This window comes from Pteropus vampyrus, unplaced genomic scaffold (assembly GCF_000151845.1).
Source record: "Pteropus vampyrus isolate Shadow unplaced genomic scaffold, Pvam_2.0 Scaffold117, whole genome shotgun sequence".
Lineage (NCBI taxonomy): Eukaryota > Metazoa > Chordata > Mammalia > Chiroptera > Pteropodidae > Pteropus > Pteropus vampyrus.
Window position 1 is genome coordinate 2753640 of NW_011888898.1, and position 8191 is coordinate 2761830.

The 8191-nt window shown below is 40.5% G+C and overlaps 1 protein-coding gene across 1 annotated transcript in view; it reads right to left on the reverse strand.

The window, feature by feature from the left end:
• Positions 1 to 8191, reverse strand: part of PTPN1 (protein tyrosine phosphatase, non-receptor type 1) — a 67354-nt gene that overhangs the window by 58221 nt on the left and 942 nt on the right. The gene's annotated exons all lie outside the window — the stretch shown is intronic.

Below are 8191 nucleotides of genomic sequence, written 5' to 3' on the forward strand. Positions count from 1 at the left end.
CCTGTAAATAAAACAGCACATACCGTGCAGTTCTAAAGTGGTTAGACGGTAACCACCTCCTCAAACTGAAGATAGGAAATTTCAGATGATGGACCACACCCATCTCCAGCTGCATTTCACACCCGAGCACTAGGGACATACCAGACTCCCACTTCAAACCTAAGCTTGCGCCCATCTCCTAGAGCCATTTATTTCAAAAGCAACATCTTCCAGTGAACAAAGTCTGTTGGGAAACACAAAAGCTTGTCGTCATCAAGTAGTGGAACAAGTTGCAAAAGGAAGCTTAGTTGACAAATGTGCATTCATGAAAAAAAAAAAAGGTACTATGTTTGCTAAACTTCAACTACTTTTAGAGTGATCCTCTCTGCAGGATAACTACATTTTGTTAAGTTTTTTCTGGGGGAAATTCGAACTTTTAAAAGGATAGAAATAAGTGCTTAAGATGAGTAAATCACCTACCAACTGCCAGTTAGGCTCTTGGATGTTGTTAATATAACTCTCAAAAGCATTCTTATTAGCAGGTAGAAAAATAAGGGAAAGTAGCAGACCTAGGTAGTTAGTTGTGAAGAAAACAGATAAAATAAAATACTGCAAATGATGCTAATATTCCTAGGGTATGTCAAAAAAAACTGTCAGTAGCACATCAGAAATACTGAAACGTACTTAGAAATAATACCACGATAGGTACCTAAAGGACCTATTAAAACCAAGCATCACAGGATGTGGATTCTCAAGAAATATTCAAGGGAGACGTGGACCAGCTGACGCTTAGGTGTGGCCATACTAGGGGTTGCTCTAGAAATTTGGCCTTATGTCTGTGATGTAAACCCGATGTGGCTTAATGCAACTTCCTGGTCTTGGACCATTCTGCTTCACTCCACCTCTGCAGACGACCCTGAACACCCTGGCAGCAGGCAGGTGGTGTTTGGTAGAGCACAATAATGCTCTTACCTCTAAGATGCTCTTAAAATACAGTTCAAATCAGGATAACAACAGAGCAAAACAATGTCAACAAAAAAACACAACACAAAATACTCTGCCCGCCCCCTCCCCCCCGCCAAAAAACTGCGGGGTATCTTCTTAGAGGCCCCTGCTCTCTGTGCAAAAGTGAGCCACGTAAATATTTAAGACCCCATGAAGGCATATTTTGCCTTTCCCCTTGCAGAAGAGCAGACTAAGCCCTGACTATCTGAATAGTGAGGCAGCACAAAATCTAAGAGGGATAAATATAACAGTGACAAATGTTGAACCAGCAGGGAATGTAAAGCTAATTTACCGTATTATGCTAAATGCAGCTTGCCTATTTGTTCTCTTGAGTGAAGGTATATTCAGAATTGATTTCATCCACAGACGTTTTTAAGTAAGCCCATGTTCTTAAGAGAGCTCCAACAATTTTGGATAATTACTTGATGTTCACTTTCCTGTAAGCAATTCACAATAGTGTATCATCCTCCAAGTTAATCAGTACTCATCAGAATAAAAACTAGCTAAGCTGTTTGCTGGAACTTAGATGGCAAGTTTTAAATGAGATTCTTCAAAACGAAGCGAGGCACCAATAAGAGATCCATGAAGAAAGGAAGACAAGGGGGTGGGGACATTTCATAACAGTGACGGAGATAAGGAAAAGAGCTTTCCGTCTCTAGTCACTAATAAGTTTTTAAAACACGATTTTGGAAACCTAGTTTTGCTATGCTCATCTTATCTTTGCAAGTGGTGTTGCTCACCCACAAAAGCCACAAACACAGCTGAGGCTTTTCCTTCTTCATCAGTAAAAGAAAACATGCCTCACTTGGTCTTTGGGAAGAAACTTCTGCAGTAAATGGAGCCCAGGGTACAAGACCACTTGGGCCCAAAGGTTTACTCCGACAGCAGTTAAGCTTCACTAAGAATCCAGAATTTCCTGGCATGGCCCTAGATTAAGAGCGGTAAAGAACACCTATATTCTCCAAAGAAAATACAGCCTTCCAGCATCACTCTGCTAAGAACCCAGGTTTACTTTGTGAAGCCAAACTAAAGAACTAACTTCTCGAAGCACCAGTTCTAAGTAGCGTGGTGTACCCACAAAATTTTACTTGGTAGAATCATAAGCACTCAGAACTGCAAACAGAATCATGTCACTATTTTTTTTAAAAAAAGACTGAAAATTATTTATCAGTATTTATTATTTTGTTTGCAGTGTGCCTTGTGCCACATCCCAAAGAACAACTGATTTGGGGGGCTAAACTTTTGTCTATTTATTTCGGGGAAAAAAAAAAATCTTCCACATGAAATGGTCTTGTTTCCAGTTTTCAGACATTCAAAATTTACAAACTATAACTAAGAGATTCATGATTATGTTAAGCTGCCTAGAAAAAGGAGGGCAACCACCAGAAACCATGAAGCCCACTTTTACACAAAGTAAAGCATTATTTCTAAAATGCTGGAGACTTAGGTACTTTCTTCTCAAACATGGCAAATATGTAAACTACCACACTATGCAAATGAAGTTTAGAACAGATGTAGGTTTCTTCAAAAAATTACAACATAAAGGGCAGCTACTCTTCACGTACCTAGCTGGGGTTGACTCTTTCGTAAATTCTCAAGAATCAGTTCCTCTATCTTTTACAGGAAAAACCACCCAATTGCTACTTAAAAGAAAAAAATAACCCGTGTCAGGGCTACTCATTTTCCCACATTACTAAATCGAATGACCCCCTTACTTATTAAAAAAGTTTAACACCTCTTGGGAAAAAAAAAAAAGATTCAATTCTTCTGAGTCTTTAACTCCCATAACTCCCACGAAACTCCCATAAATTCTGGAGCCTGGCTGTATCCACTGACACCCACTAACAGTATTAAGTACCCACTGCAGTGTTTACAAGGATTGCTCCAGGAGGATTAAATTCTCTTTGTGAGCACATTAAAGACTTTTATTACTTGACGTGAACTTGGTGATCATTTAGACCAGGATAACTTTTACAAAGGGAGGAACTGAAGCCCAAAGTCAGTTTCAGAGTTAAGCCTGGAGAAAAAGCAAAAGGTGAAACTAACTCTCTTGACCTGAAAGGTGGTCTGAGCAAAGGCCAAAAATGTTAGCATATACCACGTACACCTTGAAAGAAATCAGCCTTGTAAGGGTGTTACTTTAGGGAGAACCCTATTTATACTCCATAATTAAAAAAACATTTTATAAATCAACTATATGCAAAATCATTCTAAAAGGCATGTGAGGACAAGACAAGTCAACAGTGATGAGGGCAGAGTCATTCAACAATTCTTAGAGAGACAGATGTATCGCCTCCAGACTTCCTATTAAGTTCGCCTCAGGACAAGTATAAATTTGTTAAAATTCCTATGAAACAAACTGGTACTATCAACTTCTACCGTGTAAGAATCCGAGTCTTTCTTCCGAGTCACCAAGGAGGTGACTAAATTGCCTTGCCAGGCCATGGCCCACAACGTGGTGGTTTTCTCCCAGAGTGACCTCTGCTATCGGGGCTAATGAGGGCTAATCTATTTGTTTCTATCATTCTCTCCCCCCTAGAATGGGAGTTGGGAACCATGTCTTGTTCGTCTTTACACTTTCGGGGCCTGGCAAAGTGCTGACAATCCCAGCATCTGTTAGGCACTTACTTTGTGCCAGGTGCAGGGGACACCAAGATGAATGAGCAAGATGGACGAGCTGACCTCCCGAAGCTCAGACTGGAGGAGACAGACAGGGATAGAAAGAAACCGCTCGCTCCCGTGAGAGCAGGGCTCCAGAGGCGGCATGGATGAGGTTGTATGGAAATGCAAGGTGAGAGCAAAGGTCTAGTGCGAGGAGGCCCGTGTGAGTGGGAAAGGCAGGCCAGACAAAGTACAGAGCCACGGTACAGAGGAATGAAGGAGGAAGATGAGTGTGGCGAGAATAGAAAGTACATGGCAGGGGATGGCTGGAACCCGGCTGCCATGCTGAGGAGTTTGGACCTTACTGGTATTATGAAAGCATCAGAAGGACTTAAACAGAGGAGCGACAGGTTCAGGGCTGTTTTTAACACAATTACTAGCAATAATGTGAGGAATACGCACGGCGGGGTAGTGGGAGATATAGAGAGACTGCTGAGGGGCCAGATTAATACTTAACTGGTTTCACTCATTTCTGCAGCATGAACCTAGAAATGACTATGGTATTATAGGAAAAATCTGGGAACCCAGACCACTGGGATGGTAGAAAGGATGCTACGGTGGCCAATCAACGAAATGCGGTGGAGGGAATCAGGAACTCCTTCAAAGTCCCCAGCATTCCCGGGTACTCAAAACATGCACACCGAGTGACCGGTACCAAACTACACTGTCTCGGAAACAATGACCGGGCGAGACTTCCCATTTTCCTGAACACGGGCAGTATAAACGTGTCTAGCCTATTTGTCAGTACTTGTTGCTTGCCCCGAACGACTTAACACAAACACTGTAGGGAGAAATGCCAGTGTACAAAATAACATACAGGCTTAAGATAAAAGTACCTGCGATTAAAAGCACATCATAGAATGAAAATTACCAGAAGGATTCTACGATCTAAAAAATTAGAAAACAGACAATACCAAAAAAAAAAAAAAGAAAAAGAAAAGAAAGAAAAAGAAAGAAAAAAAGGCACAGTCATTATTCCAGCAGTTTAGTCTGAAAAACCCCTACAGGAAATTTTTTATTCATTTCTATATCATGAAATTCAGTATATATTCCATTACATTATTCAATACCAGGGATTTTTATAGGTTTGGGGGAGCTATTCATGCTGAAATGCAAAATGCTGTGGGAGGCCATGGAGCCCAATGGTAGATAATTGGTAACTGAAAATTATTTGCATTACCAACATCCCCGAGTAGACCTGTGTTTGCATATTTCCAGAAGTACCGAAGTATTCCTATAAATACGTCAGTGATGTCAAACATATATTGATAGCAAAAAGTTCCCTCCACTATACGTCCTTGTGCTCCTAGTTAAATTAATATGAGTTCAGACAATTACAAAGGTCTTTACACCATTTCCAAAGTGGTGATCAGACACCTAAATTTAGTTTACTCGAACCAAGGCTAAACAAGAACATGGAGATCTAATGGGTCACTCAAGATGACTGGAACTTCTCAGTCTCTCCATGTCATTTCCGTTTGTCTTTATTTTTTTAACTGAAGTGAGTCATAGTGTATAGATCTGTCTCCTCTTCACAAAATAGTTTTTCTCTGAAGAGAATGGCATTTAAATAGACATTACTGGGAAAGTTTAATATCCATCTACTTGGCCTCTCACAACATGAGTTGTATATAGCAGTGAGGAATTTCAGTGAACTATGGTTATAACATGGTTTTAACCTAGACCGGCATTAGATCATATTTCATAATGAAGGCAGCTATAAAAACAAATGTCAATTGCAAGAGTGGCCCGTTTTACAAAGCCTGCCTCTAACATGGAATAAATCTTGCCTTCAAGTCACAAGCTGCAGTCATAACCTCCTTTATCCGAAACAATCAAATCATTCACACTTAAAAATGGTGAACAGTGTCAGAGAATCAAAGAATTTAGAGAGGGGAGAAAGCAAAACACCTGACCCAAACCTTAAACTATATGATGGAAGGCAGCTTATCAGCTGTTTTCATTCATTCGAGGCCTCTCTTCTCTCATTCTAGCTCCAAAAACCAATCCCTTTTCCCTGTGTTCTCTCTCTTTTGGACAGTCAGACCAACTCAAACTCCAGGCTAAGTAATACTTCCACTTTTCAAAACCAGGCAATCGTTTAAATGATAGAAAACAATTTTTAAAGCCATCTATCTCCATGTGCTATCAAAGCTGACTTCTTGTAGGCCTAAATGCTTATTAGCATCTATGCTATTTCTTAGCATTAACAATTAAAAACACAGTTATGCTCACTTTAGCAGATGGAGCTAGCACCAAATCTTTGCCTGACACTGTTTTCTAAACTACCACATTCTTCAGCATTCAAAAGCCTACTTCACCCTTTGTTTGGTTTCCCAATTGTTTCCAAGTTTTTGCATCTTTTTGTTCTAGTTAGAAGTTAGTATAGTGAGAAATAAATGCACTGCCTTGTTTACAAATTTTTAAGCAAAAATAACATATTTTAAAAATCACAACAGCCTGAGCAAGCTCAAACTGACTTTGTATAAGGCTGCTCAAGTGACATGCTATAAATTAAATTTTAATTATTTAACCTACATTTTTTCCCAACAATAATACATTTGTTTGAATTCCAAAAAAAAAAAAAAAAATGGTTCTGGTAAAATGACACATACTTTGGAAATTTTGCCACTTTAGATTCAAGGTCATCTGAACTCTACGTTTTGAAAAATGCCACAGTTACTCAATAAAGAGCCACTTTTAAATTCAAAAGGAGAGCTTCTGATTTCAATTTTAGAAACGAAAAATACAGGTGAGAAAATCTGTTGTGGACAACTCTCTAAGATCAAAAGAAACCACCTCCAGGTACATAGCAATCTATTAAGAAGCTGGAGTAATCGCAACATAGAGCAATCTTGACTGATTCTTAGGATTCGAATATGGTAGAGAAACTTAAGAACAAATGGAAATTAATTGAAGGACAACATGATCCATGGTCAGGCTTAAAACAGTAAGAAATCAAATGCAGAATTTTTAGAATATAAATTTGTTGCTGCCAACACAGTCAGTTTTGGCATAAAAGATTTACCCGCTGCCTTCTGGAGGCCACCTCTACTTGTGATGGGGTACACCATAACCAACTCCAGCACTTCTGACCCACGATTTTTTCATTTAGAGCCACTTTAGACTCTGTTGCATCAAATTTGATGTAGAAAATCTGTACATTCTCAAAGTCACTAGTGGTACTTATTCAAATAACTCAGACTAGACAGGGAATGCAAATTTTATATATTTTTCAATCATACTTACACAGATTACAGGGGTTATAAATATTAGCCTACCAGAAACTAATATACATTCTAGTACAAGTTAAAAGGATCCTGTCAAAGAAACTTGATGCAAAATCCACGTGAAACCAAGCCTGCCAAAAAAAGGCTTTGTTAGTCAAGCATACCAAAGAACTGCTTAAAGCTTTTTTCCTTTTTAAGTGGAGCTCAAAATAGATTTTAATACTACCAGCTGATGGATCTCACAATTTGCCTTTTGAGCCTGTAAACTGGAAACAGAATAAACTGCCTTCTCCCTTTGCACAAGTAACAAAATCTCTCTATTCTGTACATCAGTTATTTAAAATTCTGAGTGTGGTTTTGGTTAATCCTTACAACCCCCGCAATGACATTTAATCAGTAGCACGTATTTATTTTCTTTAGAGGATTTAGCTGCTTGTAAAAGCAGACCGCTTCGTGTTTTTAATCTGACGTTTTAAGAGATATTTGAGAAACCTTACCTTCCTAACTTTTATGAACCACCATAACCCACGAGAGATGAGGCCTGGGAGGACCCAATCACCTCAGCCATGACCAAAGGATAAGATGCTCCTCCCGGAAAGATGCTATTTTAGAGAAGGTAAAAACGTTAACCCTGTTTCCTCCCTGTTTCCTGCCTGAAAGGGTAATAATATTTTGGCTCCGATCAAGTGAATACGTCTCGCGTGTAGCTGGAAAGCTCTTTAGGCTGATGTTTTCATGGCTTGCTGCTGCTCCCCACTCAGCTCAAAGAGCAAATGTCTCTTCCTCTGACAGATCTGCTCTGATCCCCTTCTCCGCGGTGAGGGAGCCCACCTTCCACGCTGCTGCTCTCCACCCTGTTCGATATTTTACAGCCCTTGTCACCATCTGAAATTATCTACTTGTGTGTCTAACTGCCCTCTTCGACTCTAAGCTCCGCGAGGGATAAGGTCTTGTCTGCCTTGTTCAGCAAACACCACTTCCAACGCCTAAGCGGTGCCTAGCACGGAAAAAGCACGCCAATTCATATCCATTAAATGAATGAACAGGAAGGGGGAAGGGGACTGTCATCCTTGGGACTCTCGACGCACACTGAGACCAGGGGAAAGGAAGTGTGAAGGAGGGAGGGGGAGTAACCCTTTCCCCTAGGGAGACAAAGGAAGAGAGTCTGAGGTGGTCCAGTCTAGAAAAGGAAGTAGTGGGGGGTGTTCTGTCAACCCCAGGGGACAAAGAGTGGACAGGCAGGGGGGCGGGGTCGGGGTGCGAGGGATTGGCGGTGAGAGCACAGACCGGCGGCCTCCAGGCTTAAGAGGTCAACC